This window comes from Ranitomeya variabilis, chromosome 8 (assembly GCF_051348905.1).
Source record: "Ranitomeya variabilis isolate aRanVar5 chromosome 8, aRanVar5.hap1, whole genome shotgun sequence".
In the NCBI taxonomy this organism is placed as follows: domain Eukaryota; kingdom Metazoa; phylum Chordata; class Amphibia; order Anura; family Dendrobatidae; genus Ranitomeya; species Ranitomeya variabilis.
The window spans coordinates 140,525,873-140,549,335 of NC_135239.1; the positions used below are offsets into that span (position 1 = coordinate 140,525,873).

The 23,463-nt window shown below is 42.8% G+C and overlaps 1 protein-coding gene and 1 long non-coding RNA gene across 6 annotated transcripts in view; one reads left to right on the top strand and one right to left on the bottom strand.

Annotated features, from left to right (window-relative positions):
- The window catches only part of POLDIP3 (DNA polymerase delta interacting protein 3), a 135,905-nt gene that overhangs the window by 77,546 nt on the left and 34,896 nt on the right, over positions 1 to 23,463 (bottom strand). The window lies entirely within an intron of this gene.
- On the top strand, positions 19,331 to 20,692 carry LOC143788416 (uncharacterized). Its single transcript, XR_013218627.1, has 3 exons — positions 19,331 to 19,373; positions 19,447 to 19,531; positions 19,609 to 20,692. It is a non-coding gene; the product is annotated as an uncharacterized LOC143788416 (long non-coding RNA).

Sequence of the window (23,463 nt, forward strand, 5' to 3'; positions counted from 1 at the left end):
TTACAAGCGAACACATCGCTGGATCGCTGTCACACACAACGATCCAGCGATGTCAGCGGGTGATCAGGCGACGAAAGAAAGTTCCATACGATCTGCTACGACGTACGATTCTCAGCAGGATCCCTGATCGCTGCTGCGTGTCAGACACTGCGATATCGTAACGATATCGCTAGAACGTCACGAATCGTACCGTCGTAGCGATCAAAATGGCACTGTGTGACGGTACCCTTACAGTAAAGAATCCGCGTCTGTTCAATGAACACATGCGAAATCACAGCGCGTACAAAAGCCGGCAGCGCTTTGAATGGAGCGGACGTGCTGCTTCCAAAGCGTTGCCAATATTGACCGTGGAAACATACCCTTAAAGGGGAAAAAAAAAAAAGCGCGGTGCTGCTGTAACCTCTCCACACGCTCCTCTAATCTCTCCACACCCCTCCCCTCAAACATGTCTCACCATCCTCCCTGCTCATCATGCAGCACCACTATTCTAGCCAAAGTAATAACAAAAGCATTAGTGGAAACGCGATGATTTACCAAGCTGATCATTTGTGGCTACGTTTGTGGCGAATTTGAGCTTGGCGTATGTTTTCCAAATACGTTCGCTTATCTCTAGTCACAAGACCCCCTTAGTAACCATCAGCGCCATGTGATGATAATCACGGGTCTCGATCACCAATAATCTGTTTCTCACTGGCACAGTCGGCGAGTCACTGACAAGTCTCATCCACTGCTGTATGCGAGTATAGCAGTGTATGAGACAAGTGACCAAAATAAAAATTATACATGTCCCAGTAGTACCAAGTAAAAAAGTAATATATATATATATATATATATATATATATATATATATATATATATATATATATATATATATATATATATATATATATATATATATATATATATACACATATATACACATATACATATACATACATACACACACACATATATATATACATAGACACACATACACACACACACACACACACACAAACACAGTACAGACCAAAAGTTTGGACACACCTTATTTAAAGATTTTTCTGTATTTTCATGACTATGAAAATTGTACATTCACACGGAATGCATCAAAACTATGAATTAACACATGTGGAATTATATACTTAACAAAAAAGTGCAAAACTACTGAAATTATGTCTTATATTCTAGGTTCTTCAAAGTAGCCACCTTTTGCTTTGATGACTGCTTTGCACATTCTTGGCATTCTCTTGATGAGCTTCAAGAGGTAGTCACCGGGAATGGTTTTCACTTCACAGGTGTGCCTTGTCAGGTTTAATAAGTCGGATTTCTTGCCTTATAAATGGGGTTGGGACTATCAGTTGTGTTGTGCAGAAGTCTGGTGGATACACAGCTGATAGTCCTACTGAATAGATTGTTAGAATTTGTATTATGGCAAGAAAAAAATCAGCTAAGTATAGAAAAACGAGTGGCCATCATTACTTTAAGAAATGAAGGTCAGTCAGTCCGAAAAATTGGGAAAACTTTGAAAGTGTCCCCAAGTGCAGTGGCAAAAAACATCAAGCGCTATAAAGAAACTGGCTCACATGAGGACCGCCCCAGGAAAGGAAGACCAAGAGTCACCTCTGCTTCTGAGGATAAGTATATCCGAGTCACCAGCCTCAGAAATTGCAGGTTAACAGCAACTCAGATTAGAGACCAGGTCAATGCCACACAGAGTTCTAGCAGCAGACACATCTCTACAACAACTGTTAAGAGGAGACTTTGTGCAGCAGGCCTTCATGGTAAAATAGCTGCTAGGAAACCACGGCTAAGGACAGGCAACAAGCAGAAGAGACTTGTTTAGGCTAAAGAACACAAGGAATGGACTTTAGACCAGTGGAAATCTATGCTTTGGTCTGATGAGTCTAAATTTGAGATCTTTGGTTCCAACCTCCGTGTCTTTGTGCAAAGCAGAAAAGGTGAACGGATGAACTCTACATGCCTGGTTCCCACCGTGAAGCATGGAGGAGGTGGTGTGATGGTGCTTTGCTGGTGACACTGTTGGGGATTTATTCAAAATTAAAGGCATACTGAACCAGCATGGCTACCACAGCATCTTGCAGCGGCATGCTATTCCATCCGGTTTGCATTTAGTTGGACCATCATTTATTTTTCAACAGGACAATGATCCCAAACACACCTCCAGGCTGTGTAAGGGCTATTTGACCAAGAAGGAGAGTGATGGGGTGCTACACCAGATGACCTGGCCTCCACAGTCACCAGACCTGAACCCAATCGAGATGGTTTGGGGTGAGCTGGATGGCAGAGTGAAGGCAAAAGGGCCAACACGTGCTAAGCATCTCTGGGAACTCCTTCAAGATTGTTGGAAGACCATTCCCGGTGACTACCTCTTGAAGCTCATCAAGAGAATGTCAAGAGTGTGCAAAGCAGTCATCAAAGCAAAAGGTGGCTACTTTGAAGAACCTAGAATATAAGACAGTTGTTTCACACTTTTTTGTTAAGTATATAATTCCACATGTGTTAGTCCATAGTTTTGATGCATTTAGTGTTAATATACAATTTTCATAGTCATGAAAATACAGAAAAATCTTTAAATGAGGTGTGTCCAAACTTTTGGTCTGTACTGTATATCAGGGCTATGGATTCGGAGTCGTGGAGTCGGAGTTAGTTTTGGTTGGAGTCGGTAGAAATGTACCGACTCCAGCCGTATTTACCTAGTGGCCAGAATTTTAGTAAAAATTTTGTAGTCCACATTTACTAAGGAGATGGGACGATATGATCCACACTTCAGAGGGTCCTTCCAATCAGGGCTGTGGAGTCGGAGTCGTGGAGTCGGAGTTAGTTTTGGTTGGAGTCGGAAGAAATGTACCGACTCAGACTCCAGCTTTAAAAAAAATGTATTAATATTTCATAATTGAACTTTCATATGAATTTTATAAATGTTACTCAAATATATACAGTTAGGTCCATATATATTTGGACACAGACAACATTTTTCTAATTTTGGTTATAGACATTACCACAATGAATTTTAAACAAAACAATTCCGATGCAGTTGAAGTTCAGACTTTCAGCTTTCATTTGGGGGTATCCACATTAAAATTGGATGAAGGGTTTAGGAGTTTCAACTCCTTAACATGTGCCTCCCTGTTTTTAAAGGGACCAAAAGTAATTGGACAGATTCAATAATTTTAAAGAAAATGTTCATTTCTAGTACTTGGTTGAAACCCCTTTGTTGGCAATGACTGCCTGAAGTCTTAAACTCATGGACATCACCAGAAGCTGTGTTTCCTCCTTTTTGATGCTCTGCCAGGCCTTCACTGCGGTGGTTTTCAGTTGCTGTTTGTTTGTGGGCCTTTCTGTCTGAAGTTTAGTCTTTAACAAGTGAAATGCATGCTCAATTGGGTTGAGATCAGGTGACTGACTTGGCCATTCAAGAATATTCCACTTCTTTGCTTTAATAAACTCCTGGGTTGCTTTGGCTTTATGTTTTGAGTCGTTGTCCATCTGTAGTATGAAATGACGACCAACCAGTTTGGCTGCATTTGGCTGGATCTGAGCACACAGTGTGGGTCTGAATACCTCAGAATTCATTCGGCTGATTCTGTCCTGTGTCACATCATCAATAAACACTAGTGACCCAGTGCCACTGGCAGCCATGCATGCCCAAGCCATCACACTGCCTCTGCCGTGTTTTACAGATGATGTGGTATGCTTTGGATCATGAGCTGTACCACGCCTTCGCCATACTTTTCTCTTTCCATCATTCTGGTAGAGGATGATCTTGGTTTCATCTGTCCAAAGAATGTTCTTCCAGAACTGTGCTGGCTTTTTTAGTTGTTTTTTTTAGCAAAGTCCAGTCTAGCCTTTTTATTCTTGATGCTTATGAGTGGCTTGCACCGTGCAGTGAACCCTCTGTATTTACTTTCATGCAGTTTTCTCTTTATAGTAGATTTGGATATTGATACGCCGACCTCCTGGAGAGTGTTGTTCACTTGGTTGGCTGTTGTGAAGGGGTTTCTCTTCACCATGGAGACGATTCTGCGATCATCCCCCACTGTTGTCTTACGTGGGCGCTCAGGTCTTTTTGCATTGATGAGTTCACCAGTGCTTTCTTTCTTTCTCAGGATGCACCAAACTGTTGATTTTGCCACTCCTAATATTGTAGCAATTTCTCGGATGTTTTTTTTTCTGTTTTCGCAGCTTAAGGATGGCTTGTTTCACCTGCATGGAGAGCTCCTTTGACCGCATGTTTACTTCACAGCAAAACCTTCCAAATGCAAGCACCACACCTCAGATCAACTCCAGGCCTTTTATCTGCTTAATTTAGAATGGCATAACGAAGGGACTGCCCACACCTGTCCATGAAATAGCCTTGGAGTCAATTGTCCAATTACTTTTGGTCCCTTTAAAAACAGGGTGGCACTTGTTAAAGAGCTGAAACTCCTAAACCCTTCATCCAATTTTAATGTGGATACCCTCAAATGAAAGCTGAAAGTCTGAACTTCAACTGCATCTGAATTGTTTTGCTTAAAATTCATTGTGGTAATGTCTATAACCAAAAGTAGAAAAATGTTGTCTCTGTCCAAATATATATGGACCTAACTGTATGTTCTATCAAACTATGAACAACAGTGATAAGCAGTTCTGCTGGAGATAGAGACATTTCTTAAGCCCCAGTCACACTAAGCGAGGTCGCTAGCGAGATCGCTGCGGAGTCACAAGTTTTGTGACGCAACAGCGACCTCAGTAGCGATCTCGCTATGTTTGACACGTAGCAGCGACCAGGCCCCTGCTGTGAGATAGCTGGTCGTGTCGGAATGGCCAGGACCTTTTTTTGATCGTTGAGGTCCCGCTGGGTAGCACACATCGCTGTGTTTGACACCTTACCAACGACCTCGTTGACGACTCAGACACCGACACATAGGCGTGCATTTGCGTTGCCTTTTCCGCACCCCTCCGCTCCGATTGGTGGTCGCTACTGCGTTCTGATTGGCGGTCATGCCTTCAACAGAAGGCGACATAGTAGCGCTTCCATCCTTTGTTCCTGACCGCGTGGTGGTTTGCAGATCGTTGTAGAGTTCTCCGGCCTGCGACTCCTCTTCGATTTATCTATTCTTCAACGGTTCTTCTGACACCTATATTTTGTGCACGGTAGGTATCGTTTAGGGTCTCAAATGCGTTTTCATTTTTCCTTAATTTATAAGGACGGAAGGGCTATTGTGTCGCCTCATAAGGCAAGGCCGCCACCAATCAGAACGCAGTAGTGACCACCAATCGGAACTGAATGGGCGCGGAAAAGGCAACGCAAATGCACGCCTGTGTGACTACAACGTCACACAGGACGTCCTTCATCGAAGTCTGAATCGTCATAATAGCTGCCATGTGACAGGGTCACAACGACCAACGACATCGTTGTACAGGTCGCCGCATTGCTGCTGCGTCGTTGGGAAGATCTCACTGTTTGACATCTCACCAGCGACCACATAGTGACGCAGCAACGATCCCTGACAGGTCATATCGTTGTCGGGATCGCTTTAGCGTCGCTAAGTGTGACGGGGCCTTTACTTCTTGTGTGTCACTGTTCTCCACTGCCCTTATCTAATCTTATACTTGGTTAACCTCATGGTGCTCCAATCCCCCCTACTTACAATGTATGAAACTGAAAGTGAAAATGTGTTGCAAATTCTTAGTAGTAAAGCTCCTCCTCTAGACTAGATGTTTACTAGGTGTGCGTCTTCCAAGCATCTCACAGCTGCTACTCAGAAGAGGAAGACTGTAAGAAGTATTATCCTTTCAACAAACTTTGCATCAGTTAACTGTGAGTACATGAGGAATAACAGTATTACTGACCAATATATCAGTTGTACGACCTGGCAATAATTTTGTTCAATTGTTTTTAGGAAAAACAATTGTCATTTGGATTGTGAATGCAGAATTAAAAACCTGAGAATGTCAAAGAAGCGTCACATTAAATCAGCTGTATTTGAACATTTCACCATCACTCAAGATAGAAAACATTATGTCTGTCAGTGTATGACAAATGATCCAGACAAAAACAAATGCTGTGAAGCCAAGATCAGTGCATATTCAGGCAAAGATAAAAATGCTCCTACCAGAGATTCTAATCTAAAGAGACATTTACAGCGCTTTCATCCAGAAGTACTGAAAGCAGTGGATGAGAAAGACTGCATTCAAACTAATGAACCAGTGCGCAGCTCTTCCAGCCAAACAAAGGAGCAGAGAACTTTGCAGCCATCAGTTGCAAGATATTTTGTCAGTGACAAAGTTACTGTGACAATGACAGTAGATACATTTAAAAAAAACAGATCATAGAGCTTGTTGTAAAGGATAGTGTGCCTATTTCATTATTTTCACGACCAGCTTTTATGTGTCTGAATGGGGAAATGGCCCACAAGCTTGGTGTTTCTCTGGAGAGAGAGAGTATTAGAAAATTAGTAATAGAAGAAGCTTTTAACCCCTTAATGACAGCCAATACGTCTTTTAACTGACCTGAGATATGAGAATAACATCACCATACAGGTAACAATCCAGCAGCTGTCGGCTGTACACTATAGCTGACAACTTGCTGCATCAGCCACGATCAGTGTTTGCACCTTGCATATCTGTTTAACCCCTTAGATGCTGCTGTCAATAGTGACTACATCATTATAAATGGTTAACAGAGTGTGGGGGCTTCCTCTTTATCCCAATTGGTGCCCTCAGATCATGATTGTGTGGTCCTGATGTTTGCCATGGCAATTCATGACCAAATATCGGCCTAAAGGTACCGTCACATTAAGCGACGCTGCAGCGATATCGACAACGATGCCGATCGCTGCAGCGTCGCTGTTTGGTCGCTGGTGAGCTGTCACACGGACAGCTCTCCAGCGACCAATGATGCCGAAGTCCCCGGGTAACCAGGGTAAACATCGGGTTACTAAGCGCAGGGCCGCGCTTAGTAACCCGATGTTTACCCTGGTTACCAGTGTAAATGTAAAAAAAAAAACACTACATACTTACATTGCCGTGTCTGTCGCGTCCCCTGCCTTCAGCTTCCCTGCACTGTGTAAGCGCCGGCCCTAAAGCACAGAGGTGACGTCACCGCTGTGCTTTGCTTTACGGCCGACACTGACACATTCAGTGCAGGAAGCTCTGAGCAGCAGCGCGGACGCCGGGGGACGTGACAGACATCAGAAGGTGAGTATGTAGTGTTTTTTTTTTTACTTTTACAATGGTAACCAGGGTAAATATCGGGTTACTAAGCGCGGCCCTGCGCTTAGTAACCCGATATTTACCCTGGTTACCATTGTAAAACATTGCTGGCATCGTTGCTTTTGCTGTCAAACACGACGATACACGCCGATCTGACGACCAAATAAAGTTCTGGACTTTCAGCAACGACCAGCGATATCACAGAAGGATCATGATCGCTGCTGCTTGTCAAACACAACGATATCGCTATCCAGGATGCTGCAATGTCACGGATCGTTCTCGTTCTCGTTGCAAAGTCGTTTAGTGTGAAGGTACCTTTAGAGTCTAACGGCAGTAGTAACCTGTTCAGAAGTTAGAGGCATTTAGGTGGTAAAAATACACATTTTCATTTCTGTCATGCCACTTTGCATTAATTCCTGTAAAGCACCTAAAGAGTTAATAAACTACCTGACAGCAGTTTTCAATACGTCAGGGGGTTTGGTTTTTAAAATGGTATCATGTTTGGTGGTTTCCCAATATATGAGACCCCTAAAGTCACTTCAAACATGGATAAGTTCCTAAAAAAATAAATTTTGTAAATTTCCTTGAAAAAATGAAAAATTGCTGCTACATTTTAAATCCTCCTAAAATGCTAACAAAATAAAAGAATATTTTACAAATGGTGCTGATGTAAATCTGACATGTGGGAAATGTTATTTATTAATGTTTTGCTGTGGTATGACTCTCTGGATTAAAGGGATAATCATTCAAAGTTTGAAAATTGCTAATTTTTTATAAATAAACACAAAACATATTGACCTACATTTACCATTATCATAAAGTATAATGTGTCACGAAAAAACAATATCAAAATCACTGGGATTTGTTGAAGCTTTCCAGAGTTATTAACACATAAAGTGACACTGGTCAGATTTCAAAAATTTGGCTCCGTCACTAAGGGGTTAAACAAAAGGAAGAACTTAAAAAAACTCTCAAGGTTTTTTAAAATGGATGCCTTCACACGTCACAGTGAACTATTTTGCCATCAATGTCCGATTTGTTTGTGACAAAAATGAAATAGTTACCAAGACATTGGCAGTAAAAGACACCAAAGCTCATCACACCAGTGAGTTTCTCCAGGTCTTGGTGGAAAAGGTTCTGCAAGACTATGAACTTAAAAAAGAGCAAGTTCTTTCTGTCGTAACTGACAATGCTTCAAATATGATAAGTACTATTAAGCTAATGAATGAGTGTAATGATGGTGACCAGCAGCTAGAAGAACATTCTGGGTCCACAGACACAAATGTTTGAAATAGAGGAACACAGTATTGTAACTGAGGAGCAAACTGAAGTTGCTTCAGACGAACAGCAACATGATAGTTTAGATGATCTTGTTGAAACTGTGTCAATACGTTCTTTCGTTCATCACATGCGCTGTGTTGTGCATACGCTACAGCTGGCTATAAAGAGACAGTCTGCAAGAAGGACATGCTGCTGCACTGATTGGCAAGGTGAGAAAATTGGCTACTGTTGCCAGAACCCCTAAAGTTGACTCAATTTTGAAGAGCCGTGCTGGAAAAGGGGCAATTATTGATCAAGCCACACGATGGGGCAGTACTTACTTAATGATTCAGCGCTTGGTTGAACTGAAAACCTTTCTTGTAGACATGGCTAACCCTCAACTGACGCTAAATGAAAGTCAGTGGAATCAGGTGACTGAGCTGGAAAAATTGCTAGAGCACCCATTTACAGTGACTAAAAAATTACAAGCAGAGGACTTAACTCCAGGTATTTTCTTAAAGGAGTGGAAGAACCTGATGTTTCGCCTGTCCCAAAGAGGAGGGTTAATTGCAAGTGGCATTGCTACATCAATGAAACGGAGAGAGGAGCTACTATTACAAAGTAACATTCTTTTGGCAGCTGTTTATGTAAACCCAATGCATCTGATTCTTCTAGATGATCAACAGCTAACTAAAGGAAAAGAAGCTCTGTTTGAAATAGGAGTAAGGATGAAAGGGTTGCAGAACAGTCAGGAGGAACAAGAAGAATTTGGTCGTCCTGCCACATCTTCACCCTCATCAACTGAAGAATTTAATTTTGAAAAATATTTGGATCACAAGGACTGTGCAAAGCGTTCCCGCATAGAAGAGTCATCCCCATCAAAGAACACAGCCAGTACATTTCAGCAGAATTTTTCATGTGCACTAAAAGAAATTGAGAAATTTGACCGTTCATCAAAAATAACAGTGCAACAAGCGATTCCTCTGTATCCTGACATTGTCAGAGATGTTGTCCGAGTGGTTACTGCTTTGCCACCAACCCAAGTTAGTGTAGAGAGGTTGTTCTCTGCTCTCAAAATAATTAGATCAGATTTGAGGGCATCCATGAAGGAGGATCTGACAGAGGCAATACTTTTTCTGAGGACAAATTTATAGATTTCTTCTTATTAACTGCATAACAGTGTTTATTGCATATTTACTTACAAGAGTTTAGAAAAGTTTATATAAGTTATTTGCTATATTCTAATTGTATTCTAATAAATATAGTTTTTGCTCCAAGTGGTCTGATTACTTATATGATGGTGAGAAACTGAATAAGCACGATGTTAATATCTTACAACAGTAAATGTTTTGTTACGAATTGGTCATTTATGAAGGGGTCGGAACCTGATAAAGTCCAGGAGCCGGGAGTCGCAACTGTGGCTTACCGACTCCACAGCCGTGCTGTATATATATATATATATATATATATATATATATATATATATATATATATATATATATATATATATATATATATATATATATATATATATATATATATATATATTCTATCTATCTATCTATCTATATATATATATATATATATATATATATACAGTGGGGCAAAAAAGTATTTAGTCATTCAGCAATAGTGCAAGTTCCACCACTTAAAAAGATGAGAGGCGTCTGTAATTTACATCATAGGTAGACCTCAACTATGGGAGACAAACTGAGAAATAAAAATCCAGAAAATCACATTGTCTGTTTTTTTATCATTTTATTTGCATATTATGGTGGAAAATAAGTATTTGGTCAGAAACAAACAATCAAGATTTCTGGCTCTCACAGACCTGTAACTTCTTCTTTAAGAGTCTCCTCTTTCCTCCACTCATTACCTGTAGTAATGGCACCTGTTTAAACTTGTTATCAGTATAAAAAGACACCTGTGCACACCCTCAAACAGTCTGACTCCAAACTCCACTATGGTGAAGACCAAAGAGCTGTCAAAGGACACCAGAAACAAAATTGTAGCCCTGCACCAGGCTGGGAAGACTGAATCTGCAATAGCCAACCAGCTTGGAGTGAAGAAATCAACAGTGGGAGCAATAATTAGAAAATGGAAGACATTCAAGACCACTGATAATCTCCCTCGATCTGGGGCTCCACGCAAAATCCCACCCCGTTGGGTCAGAATGATCACAAGAACGGTGAGCAAAAATCCCAGAACCACGCGGGGGGACCTAGTGAATGAACTGCAGAGAGCTGGGACCAATGTAACAAGGCCTACCATAAGTAACACACTATGCCACCATGGACTCAGATCCTGCAGTGCCAGACGTGTCCCACTGCTTAAGCCAGTACATGTCCGGGCCCATCTGAAGTTTGCTAGAGAGCATTTGGATGATCCAGAGGAGTTTTGGGAGAATGTCCTATGGTCTGATGAAACCAAACTGGAACTGTTTGGTAGAAACACAACTTGTCGTGTTTGGAGGAAAAAGAATACTGAGTTGCATCCATCAAACACCATACCTACTGTAAAGCATGGTGGTGGAAACATCATGCTTTGGGGCTGTTTCTCTGCAAAGGGGCCAGGACGACTGATCCGGGTACATGAAAGAATGAATGGGGCCATGTATCGTGAGATTTTGAGTGCAAACCTCCTTCCATCAGCAAGGGCATTGAAGATGAAACGTGGCTGGGTCTTTCAACATGACAATGATCCAAAGCACACCGCCAGGGCAACGAAGGAGTGGCTTCGTAAGAAGCATTTCAAGGTCCTGGAGTGGCCTAGCCAGTCTCCAGATCTCAACCCTATAGAAAACCTTTGGAGGGAGTTGAAAGTCCGTGTTGCCAAGCGAAAAGCCAAAAACTTCACTGCTCTAGAGGAGATCTGCATGGAGTAATGGGCCAACATACCAACAACAGTGTGCGGCAACCTTGTGAAGACTTACAGAAAACGTTTGACCTCTGTCATTGCCAACAAAGGATATATTACAAAGTATTGAGATGAAATTTTGTTTCTGACCAAATACTTATTTTCCACCATAATATGCAAATAAAATGATAAAAAAACAGACAATGTGATTTTCTGGATTTTTTTTTCTCAGTTTGTCTCCCATAGTTGAAGTCTACCTATGATGTAAATTACAGACGCCTCTCATCTTTTTAAGTGGTGGAACTTGCACTATTGCTGAATGACTAAATACTTTTTTGCCCCACTGTATATATATATATATATATATTCAGCGCCGGAGCCCATATCAAAGCAGGGGACCCGACCTCCGCAGTAATAGTACGGCGGAGGTCGGGAAGGGGTTAATACTGCATTTACTATTTCCTCATGGTTGTATGGTTGCCCGCCTGTTTATTATTACAATTTTGATATGTTAATACTTGAACCTGTTTTTTATTGTGGGTCAAATAAAATGTTGTATTTTATGAGGCAGGCGTCACACTAGCGAGTTTTACGGACGTATGAGAGGTGCAGAAAATACGGATTGCATACGGTACAATGATTCTCTTTGGCCCAGCTCCTATCTGCCGTATTTTACTGATCCGTATTATACGGTCTTGTACGGCCTTAGAAAATCGCAGCATGCTGCCTTTGTCACTGTATTGCGCAAAAAAAAAAAAAAAAAATCGCCAATGAAAGTCTATGGGGGCGAGAAAAATACGGATTACACACGGACCATGCGTGTGACTTGCGAGAAATACGCACCGGTGTTCTAAAGAATAGCCGGCAATTCAGTGCGGTGTACAGTAAAATCACAGACCGAATAGAATAGGTAGAATAAATATCTACACATAGAATAGATAAATATATATATTTCATACAGCGCTAGATATCAAAAGCCGGTAATTCAATTGCCGGCTTTTGCTATCTCCTTCACAAACCCGACATGATATGAGACATGGTTTACATACAGTAAACCATCTCATATCTTTTTTTTTTTTTGCATATTCCACACTACTAATGTTAGTAGTGTGTATGTGCAAAATTTGGGCGCTGTAGCTGCTAAAATAAAGGGTTAAATCGCGAAAAAATTGGCGTGGGCTCCCGCACAATTTTCTCCGCCAGAGTGGTAAAGCCAGTGACTGAGGGCAGATATTAATAGCCTAGAGAGGGTCCATGGTTATTGGCCCCCCTGGCTAAAAACATATGCCCCCAGCCACCCCAGAAAAGGCACATCTGGAAGATGCGCCTATTCTGGCACTTGGCCACTCTCTTCCCACTCCCGTGTAGCAGTGGGATAAGGGGTAATGAAGGGTTAATGTCACCTTGCTATTGTAAGGTGACATTAAGCCAGATTAATAATGGAGAGGCGTCAGTCCATTATTAATCCAATCGCACAAAGTGGTTAATAAAACACACACACATTATTTGAAAGTATTTTACTGAAATAAAGACACAGTGTTTTAATATTTTATTATACTGGTAATCCACCTGAAGACCCTTGTCACCTGAAATAAAGTAAAAAAAAAAACAACCAACAATATCCCATACCTTCCGTCATTCCGTCAGTCCCACGATGTAAATCCATCTGAAGGGGTTAAATCATTTTACAGCCAGGAGCTGTGCTAATGCAGTCGCTCCTGTCTGTAAAATGTTCTGAATGAATGGAGTGCAGGGGAATGTCCTGTAGTTACCTTGAGTCGTGGTGATGCGCCCCCTGCTGGATGTCCTCATATGAACTCAAGGGTGGGAATTTTTCTGAATATTTTCCATCGCTAGAGTTCATCTTACAGATGTGCCTTTTCTGGGGTGGCTGAGGGCAGATGTTTTTAGCCAGGGGGGGCCAATAACCATGGACCCTCTCTAGGCTGCTATTTTCTGCCCTCAGTCACTGGCTTTACCACTCTGGCGGAGAAAATTGCGCGGGAGCCCACGCCAATTTTTTCCGCGATTTAACCCTTTATTTTAGCAGCTACAGCGCCCAAATTTTGCACATACTACTACTACTACTAATGTTAGTAGTGTGTAACATTAAAAGGGATATGAGATGGTTTACTGTATGTAAACCATGTCTCATATCATGTCGGGTTTGTGAGGGAGAAAGAAAAAGTCAGCAATTGAATTACCGGCTTCTCTGATATCTAGCGCTGAATTAAATATATATGTGTATGTTTTAACGAACATTTGAGCACATAAATCCATTTAGATGTCGGTTTTGCAAGCCTGCGAGAAAATATCGCAGTACGGATGCCATACGGATTACATACGGAGGATACCATGCGCAAAATACGCTGCCACACCCTGCCTACAGATGACTTACGGACCACTATTTTGGGAACATTTCTGAGTATTACGGACGTAAAAAACGGACCGTATTTTCATACGCTGAGTGTGACGCCGGCCTGATAAATAGGACATGTGACCTCTCAGTCCATTTAGTGTACTCTATATTTGGGCTCTAAGCTCCTTATGCTTTTAATTCACTGGTTGATCTATATGTAACCAACGTGGTTTTTTTTATATATGTCCCCCAGATCTTTGTCCAAGACATGCCAATTTTTGGCAATCACAGTTCGTATAGCTTTGTTCATAGGACCAGCTTAGTGACAGAGCCAATTTGGTACTTAATGACCTAGCCAATTTTTACAATTCTGACCACTGTCACTTTATGAGGTTATAACTCTGGAACGCTTTAACAGATGCCGCTGATTCAGAGATTATTTTTTTGTGACATATTGTACTTCATGTTATTGGAAACATTTCTTCGATATTACGTGCGATTATTTATGAAAAAAACAGAAATATGGCGAAAATTTAAAAAAATGTAGCAATTTTCAAACTTTGTATTTTTATGCCCTTAAATCAGAGCGATATGTCACAAAAAATAGTTAATACATAACATTTCCCACATGTCTACTTTACATCAGCAAATTTTTTTTTGGTTAGGGAGTTATAAGGGTTAAAAGTTGACCAGCAATTTCTCATTTTTACAACACCATTTTTTTTTTAGAGACCACATCACATTTGAAGTCATTTTGAGGGGTGTATATGATAGAAAATAACCAAGTGTGACACCATTCTAAAAACTGTACCCCTCAAGGTGCTCAAAACCACATTCAAGAAGTTTATTAACCCTTTACGTGCTTCACAAGAACTGAAACAATGTGGAAGGAAAAAATGAACATTTAACTTTTTTTTGCAAACATTTTACTTCAGAACCATTTTTTTTTTATTTTCACAAGTGTAAAAACAGAAATTTAACCATAAATGTTGTTGTGCAATTTCTCCTGAATACACCGATACCCCATATGTGGGGGTCAACCACTGTTTGGGCGCACCGCAGAGCTTGGAAGAGAAGGAGTGCCGTTTTACTTTTTCAATGTAGAATTGGCTGGAATTGAGATCGGACGCCATGTCGCGTTTGGAGAGCCCCTGATGTGCCTAAACATTGAAACCCTCCACAAATGACACCATTTTGGAAACTAGACCCCTTAAGGAACTTATCTAGATGTGTAGTGAGCACTTTGACCCACCAAGTGCTTCACAGAAATTTATAAAGTAGAGCCGTGAAAATAAAAAATCCTCAAAAATGTTGCATTTGCAGAGCTCCTGATGTACCTAAACGGTAGAAACCCCCCACAAGTGACCCCATTTTGGAAACTAGACCCCCCAAAGAGCTCATCTAGATGTGTGGTGAGCACTATGAACTGCTTCACAGAAGTTTATAATGTAGAGCCATGAAAATAAAAAAAAATCATTTTTTCCACAAAAACGATCTTTTCACCCCCAAATTTTTACTTTCACAAGGGTAACAGGAGCAATTGGACCCCAAAATTTATTGTGCAATTTATGCTGAGTATGCTGGTACCCCATGTGTGGGGGGGAACCACTGTTTGGGCGCACGGCAGAGCTCAGAAGGGAAGGAGCGCAGTTTTGGAATGCAGACTTTGATAGAATGGTCTGCGGGCGTAATGTTGCGTTTGCAGAGCCCCTGATGTACAGTAGAAACCCCCCACAAGTGACCCCATTTTGGAAACTAGACCCCCCAAGGAACTTATCTAGATGTGTGGTGAGAACTTTGAATGCCCAAGTGCTTCACAGAAGTTTATAATGCAGAGTCGTGAAAATAAAAAATATTTTTTTCCACAAAAAAGATTTTTTAGCCCCCAAGTTTTTATTTTCACAAGGGTAACAGGAGAAATTGGACCCCAAAAGTTGTCCAATTTATCCCGAGTACGCTGATGCCCCATATTTGGGGGTAAACCACTGTTTGGGCGCATGGGAGAGCTCAGAAGGGAGGGAGCACCATTTGACTTTTTGAGCGCAAAATTGGCTGTTGTGTTTGGAGACCCCCTGATGTACCTAAACAGTGGAAACCCCCCTCAATTCTAACTCCAACCCTAACCCCAACACACCCCTAACCCTAATCCCAACCCGATCCATAATCCTAATCACAACCCTAATCAAAACCCTAAATCCAACACACCCCTAATCCTTATTCTCAACCCTAACCTCAAACCTAACCCTAATCCCAATACACCCCTAACCCTAATCCCAACCCTAACCTTAACCCTAATCCCAAACGTAACCCTAATGCCAACCCTAACCCTAAGGCCGGGGTCACACCAAGCGTAGTAAAATATGGTCCGTTTTTTGCGTGCGCAATACGCAGAAATCTTCCCAAAACAGTGTTCCGTATGCAATCCGTTGCTAAGGTGGGGCTGCGTATTTAGCGCAACTAAACCAGCGTATGTAATCCGTATGACATCCGTAATGCGTTTTTTTTTACGCAACCTTACAAAATGGACATTTAACGGTTTTCTGGCCTGCAATTCATCTAAATAATCATCAGCGACACTATTTAAGGCCTCTACAACAGGTGTAACCTCCCAACTGGCCATTTTGCTGCTGTGCTTCTATTGTAGTGTTGGTGGTACTTTGGCAACATGTGTGACCTCCTGCATTTCACACCAACTGAGCGGGTGTTATTTAACTGGGTGTTGTCACGTCGCTTTGGCCAGCCATACCCCGTGATAGTAGATCCGCGAAGGAGGAGAAGATTGTGGGTGCATCCACTTTTACAGCAACGCCTCACTAAAGGCCATTTCCACAGGCTCTATACATCACTGCGGACACATCCCTCCAAATTCTACCATTACTATCGCATGACCATACCCACCTTTGACATCTTGTTGGAGACAGTACGACCAGGCATTCCCTACCAGGATACCAGGATGCGTAAAGCTATATCCGCAGAGGAGCGTCTTCTACTTACTTTACGGTATGTATTCACCATCCTCACATACTGTATGTTGATGATGTGTTAAAAAAAGCCCTTTTTTGGCTGTTTCATACAACTTTAGTTGTTAAACAAAATAGATTGGTAAAGTCTAGCAAAATAACATTAAAACAATATTTGTAAAGCCAAATTTATGTAGTCAGTGTATATTTTTAAAGGTACACTGTTAAGCACCCTTAGAAAATACAAACATTAATAATTGTTTACCATATGATTTCACACAATCATTAGTACATTGCTAATTAGAGATTTTCATTGTTCTTTCAGGTTCCTGTCAACTGGCTTGTCTTATGCCGGACTCCATCTGGAGTTTCTTATTGAGAGGTCCACTATTTCCGGCATAGTGCGGGCTACGTGTATGGAACTTTGGTCCAGACTACAACAACTTGTGATGCAAGAGCCCAAAATGGAGGATTGGCTTAAAATATCTTGTGGATTTAAGGACAATTGCGATTTTCCCCACTGTATTGGAGCCCTTGATGGGAAACATATCAGGGTGCGTAAGGCTACTTTCACACTAGCGTTAACTGTATTACGTCTCAAAACGTCTTTTTTTCGAAAAAACGCATCCAGCAAAAGTTTTTGCTGGATGCGTTTTTTCCCCATAGACTTGTATTGGCGACGTATTGCGATGGATTGACATACGTCGTGTACGTTTTACGATGTATGCGTCGAAATTTGGCGACACGTCGTCTCAAAAAAACGTTGATTGTAACGTTTTTTTGTCTCCGCCTAAAAAACATGTCGCGACGCATCCTGCGGCATACGTCGTTGGCTGCAATGGAAGCCTATGAGCGACGGATGCGTCGGGACACGTCGTACGACACAATACAGCGCTGCAATACGTTTTTTTTTACACTGAGCATGCTCAGAAGCAGAATTTTGTTGCCAATTGGCCAGACACCCCCAAATCTATATAAACCTGGCCTGGGCCTTCAACCCCACATATGCCTGCAAGACCCAGAGAGGAGAAGACTGCAAGCAAGACCCCAGCCAGCCACAAGACCCCAGCCAGCCACAAGACCCCAGCCAGCCACAAGACCCCAGCCAGCCACAAGACCCCAGCCAGCCACAAGACCCCAGCCAGCCACAGGAGCCAGCCACAGGAGCCAGCCACAGGAGCCAGCCACAGGAGCCAGCCACAGGACTCCAGCCACCATAGAGCCAGTGTGAGTATTCCAATTTTTGTGTGCATCTGTGTGCCTGTGCATTTCTGTGTGTATGAGGTACTACTGACTACAGCAAGAGCTTAAAACCTGAAGAGAATCTGAGGCCTGCCATCGTCCTGCACTAGCCAGTGCAATGCTAGAGTCCAGATCCACCATGATGCCAGCCACTGTGAAGACCTGCAGCTCCAGCCAAAGGATTGTCAGCCTTTTGTATGTGTGTGTGTGTGTGTGTATGCGTCTTCTGATTGGGTTCACCTTTCTGCCTTTGTTGTACATATGTGTATTTGCATAAAGCTATGTGCGTGCATGTGTATGTGTGTATTTTTGTACGGCTGTGTGCTTTTGTATCATGTGCCTGCACCTTATGCCTTTGCCAATCTTATGCCTGTTCATGTGGGAGGGTATGTGTCAATGTTCAGGATTGCATCAGGATTTGGTCAGGATTTTCCATCAGTATTTGTACGCCAAAATCAGGAGTGGGTGATAAAAGCAAAAGTGTGCCTGTTTTCCTATTATACTTTCCCTCTTGTTACACTCCTGGTTTTGGCTTACAAATACTGATGGAAAATCATGACCAAATCCTGATGCGATCCGGAATGTGGACACATACCATGCATGTTTGTGTGCGTCTTGTTGATTGCATGTGCATTTGTCCATGCTTTAATTGGTTAATTGCCTTTTTCTGATGTATTGACTGTATAGTGGTCTGTGCAGCTTGTGGTTTGAATGTGTGAGTGTGGTGTTTTTTTCTATTTAAAAGTGTTGATTTTATTTTACTGTTAAAACCATTTGCAGTTGATGTACTTGTATTTAAAATAAAGAGCATGTCAGCTCCTAATTGTGATATTAAAAAAAAAAAAAAAAAAGAGAAAAAAAAAGAAAATAATAAAATGTTTGTTAAAAAAATGTCCGTAGTATCATTTCATAAAGGTAAATTTAAAACTTTAAAACTGGTGTATGTACCAATGGTTACACATACAATACAAAGTTGGTTGAGGGCTTATTTTTTAATAAAGGTTATACTGTAAAGGTTTTTTTTAGGGGGGGAGAGGTGATTTTTTAAAATAAAATGTGGCAAATATATTTTTGCATGGTGGGTTAACATTTCAAAGTGTTATTTTTTGGGACATGGAAATGAATGCTATAACGTGCAACTTTTTTGGGAAGTTTTGGTGTTCACCTGTAATGAACATTTCTGACATCATTTTTGCAGGGTGTTTATCGTTAAACATTACCTAGTTCAGGGGGTGGTCGAACTATAAATCAATTATACATATTACAGATACACCAGGACCGCAGCCACTGACCAGCCCACCAGGACCACAGCCACAAATCTTTCAAAGTAAGTTTTGAAGACCCCAAATCTGCTGCTTCAATGTGTAGAGCAGATTGCAAGTGTCTTTTAACTTACAGAGACACCAGGACCACAGCCGACGCCTGTCAGCCCAGGACCACAGCCGCCGCCTGTCAGCCCAGGACCAGCCCACCAGGACCACAGCCACAAATCTTTCAAAGTAAGTTTTGAAGACCCCAAATCTGCTGCTTCAATGTGTAGAGCAGATTGCAAGTGTCTTTTAACTTTTACAGAGACACCAGGACCAGAGCCACCGGCCTTGCTTCCACAACAATGTCCTCTTCTGACAGCCCTCCTCCACAGCAACAGCGTGTATCGGTAAGTTAACACAAATTTTTTTTTTTTTTAATTTACTTTTTTTTTGATCACTACATGCATAAATTATGTTTCAACAGGAAGCTGAATCAGATGAGGAGCTGTCAGAAGGGGGCGAGATGGGTGGAGAGATGCAAGTGGAGGAGGAACCAAGTGTACGTAGTGGTGAAACAGTTGCTTCGCACATCACACTGCACCATACACAAAACAGATTTTCATACATAACTAAACACAGAAAATATATGCCTACATTACTGAGAATTTGTTTCCTTTATTTCAGGCTGCTGCTGCTGCCGCTGAAGGTTCTCCCAGACACTCCCAGAGTCGGCGGACTCGTCGCCGCGGTCGGCCATCAGTGAGTTTTTTTTCTTTTGGGAGGGGGATTCTATTGGTACTTTAGTGTTTCAGTGTACTAATTTGTTTGTTTTTCTTCTTTTTTTTGGCACAGGCTTCACAGCGTGCTCCCGCAGAAGAGGATGATGACGACATAGACATTGATGATCTCATCGAGGAGGTTCGCGAGCGGGAGCCGCTGTGGAACATGGCTGACCGGCGGCATGCCGATACCGGTGTCACCCGTCGGCTCTGGGACGAAGTGTGTCACAACCTCTTTCCAAGGTGGGAGAGCCTTCATCCTCAGCAGCTGAGCAAACTAGGTAAGTATTCACTTTCCAGTGATGTTTTGAGCTGACTGTAATGTATTGCATTTACCAATTTTTTTTTTTTCTTTTCATTCTTGTCTTCACAGTTGGAAAGGTTAGGAAGCGGTGGCGGTCACTGAGGGATCGCTTTAAGAGGGAATTCAACGCGGAGATGCAGGCCCCGAGTGGCTCTGCAGGAAGGAAGAGGAGCAAATACAAACACAGCCAGGCCCTCTCCTTCCTGAGGCGAACAATGCTGAGCAGAGTGTAAGTATTCTACAGTCCACTAATAACCATGTTAACCTGTCTACTTAGTTTGCTTTCAGTCAGGGCTTTTTCATATCAATGTATTAATTTCTTTTGTTTTTTCTTTCACAGCACCTTCTCCAGCCACCGGGCGCCTGCATCTTCCTCTGCGCCCTCTGGAGCGATCCCTCCTGAGTCCGCCACTGAGGGCCACGTCGGTAGGCCCCACACCTCTGTCCCCTCCTCTGACCCCTCTGTCCCCTCCTCTGACCCCTCTGTCCCCTCCTCTGACCCCTCTGTCCCCTCCTCTGACCCCTCTGTCCCCTCCTCTGACCCCTCTGTCCCCTCCACTTCATCCGCCCCAAGCAGTGGAGCATTATTGCAGGCTTCATTGCTCGCATCTGATGCTGAACAGTTAGCGTTCCCTTTACCCCACCCCTCTGATCCTGCCACCTCGAGACCACCATTAGGTTCGTGGCGTCAGCGACAGAGGGGTCAGGAAAGGAGCTATGCTCCTGAATTCTTACACCTGAATGCATCCTTCCAAGGCTCTTTCAAAATTTTGGGAGAGCAAGTGACTGCTGGTTTCAACATGGTGCAATCCCGCATCAGTGAAACAAGCCAGGAAACCAGCAGTCGCTTGGATAGGCTGCATTCAGCTGTAAGTCCCGATCCGGCCAATATTTTTTTTCAATCCATGCTCAGGAGCATGGAGAAGCTTTCTTTTGAGCAACAGATGCGGGTAATGAATACCTGCCATAATGCTCTACTGCAGGCCGTTAATGACCCCCAATCTACCCACACACCTCCACTCCAATTCCACCCCAGGCCCCACCCCAGGCCCCATTTCCACACCATGCCCAACCCCAGGCCCCATTTCCACACCATGCCCAACCCCAGGCCCCATTTCCACACCATACCCCCCATTACCAAACCCAGCCCCAATACCCACACCAGCACCATTACCAAACCCAGCCCCAATCCCCACACCAGCACCATTACCAAACCCAGCCACAAACCCCACGCCAGCCCCATTACCCAACCCAGTCCCACTACCCTACCCAGTCACAATACCCAACCCAGTCCCCACAACCATCCCGGCCCCCAAACCAAATTCCTTCCCCAATGTTTTCTTTAGCCAGCTTTTCTCTTCCCCCTACCCCAACACCACCCCCCTCTGGTCAGCCTCTTGGTTTCCCCCCCCCCCCTTCCACTGCACCCCAAACAAGTAGGGTTTCCCCACCTATCGACATGGTCCAACCTTCCTGCCCCTCCTCCCCTAGTATCTCCACCCCACACTTTGAAGACCTTTAATAATGTATTGTTATTGTTTGTTAATATTTGAAAAAAAAAAAATTTAGCAAATTGTTTTAAAAAAAAATTGGAAAGTAAAAAATATCTTGTTTTGTCAAAAAAAAAAAATATTTAAAAAAAAAAAAAGTTAAAATAAAATTTTCTCTGATTTAAATTCTATTCTTTGCGTGTGTGTGGATTTATTAAGGTAATATAATAAAAAAGGTTTAATAAAAACAAACACCAGACATGTGAAAGGTATAACATAATGGTTTTACTAGCAAGAAAACCACGCTTTTGGGCCTTTTTTTTTTTTTTTTTTTGTTTTGGTAGAAACACATTTTTTACATAAACAAAACACATGGGAAACAGGTTACACAATCATGTCTTGCCACGGGATCCGCCCGACAGGTGAGACAAAATAATCGGCAAACTGGTCCCTCATCCTTGTAACTGAACCTGTAGAGCGAACCGAGCTGCTGCGGTAGTCCCACAAGGTGGTCTCCAACTCTTCATCATCCAAGGAAACGGGCTCCTTTGAAAGGACAAAGTTGTGGAGCACCACACAGGCTTTAACTACCTCATCTATAGTTGTTGTTTTCAGTTTGATAGCCGTCAGCAGAACTCGCCACTTCGCCGTCAATATGCCAAAGGAACACTCCACTACTCTTCGTGCTCTAGTAAGCCGGTAATTAAAGACCCGCTTGGTATGGTTTAAGTTCCTGCTACTGTACGGTTTCAGTAGGTGCGGCGACAGTTGAAAGGCTTTATCACCTACAAAAACATATTCCATGGCTGGGTCATTTGTTCCTGGCAGTGGTCTGGCTGGCGGGAAATCGTAGGTCTCTCCATAAAGGCAACGACCCATTGGAGAGTTTTTAAGAACTTGCGAATCGTTGGACCGTCCATATGCTCCGATGTCCACGGCAAGGAACCTGCAGTTGGCATCTGCGATAGCCATAAGGACGATGGAGAAATACTTCTTATAATTATAATACTCCGATCCTGTTCCTGCCGGTTTTCGCAATCCTTATATGTTTCCCGTCAACTGCACCCACACAATTAGGGAAATTGAAAATTTGCTGAAACTCTTCCGCACTTCGCAACCAGATTTCCATGGATGGTTGGGGGATATACTCTGGTTGCAAAGTGGTCCAAACAGCCTGACATGTGTCCTTCACTATTCCAGAGATAGTGGAAATGCCCAGCCTGAATTGATAATGGAGCGAAGTCATAGATTCACCCGTAGCTAGGAAACTTTAACCCCTTCCCGACATGTGACGGAATAGTACGTCACATGTCGGGACCCCCGCTTTGATGTGCGCTCCGGCGGTGAGCGCACATCAAAGTCGCGACATGTCAGCTGTTTTTTACAGCTGACATGTGCGCGCAATAGCGGCGGGTGAAATCGCGATCACCCGCCGCTATTAACTAGTTAAATGCCGCTGTCAAACGCAGACAGCGGCATTTAACTACCGCATCCGGCCGTGCGGCCGGATATGAGCGCATCGCTGACCCCCGTCACATGATCGGGGGTCGGCGATGCTCCTCCATTGTAACCATAGAGGTCCTTGAGACCTCTATGGTTACTGATTGCCGGTGGCTGTGAGCGCCCCCCTGTGGTCGGTGCTCACAGCACACCTGCATTTTAGCTACATAACAGCGATCTGATGATCGCTGTTATGTAGCAGAGCCGATCGGGCTGTGCCTGCTTCTAGCCTCCCATGGAGGCTATAGAAGCATGGCAAAAGTAAA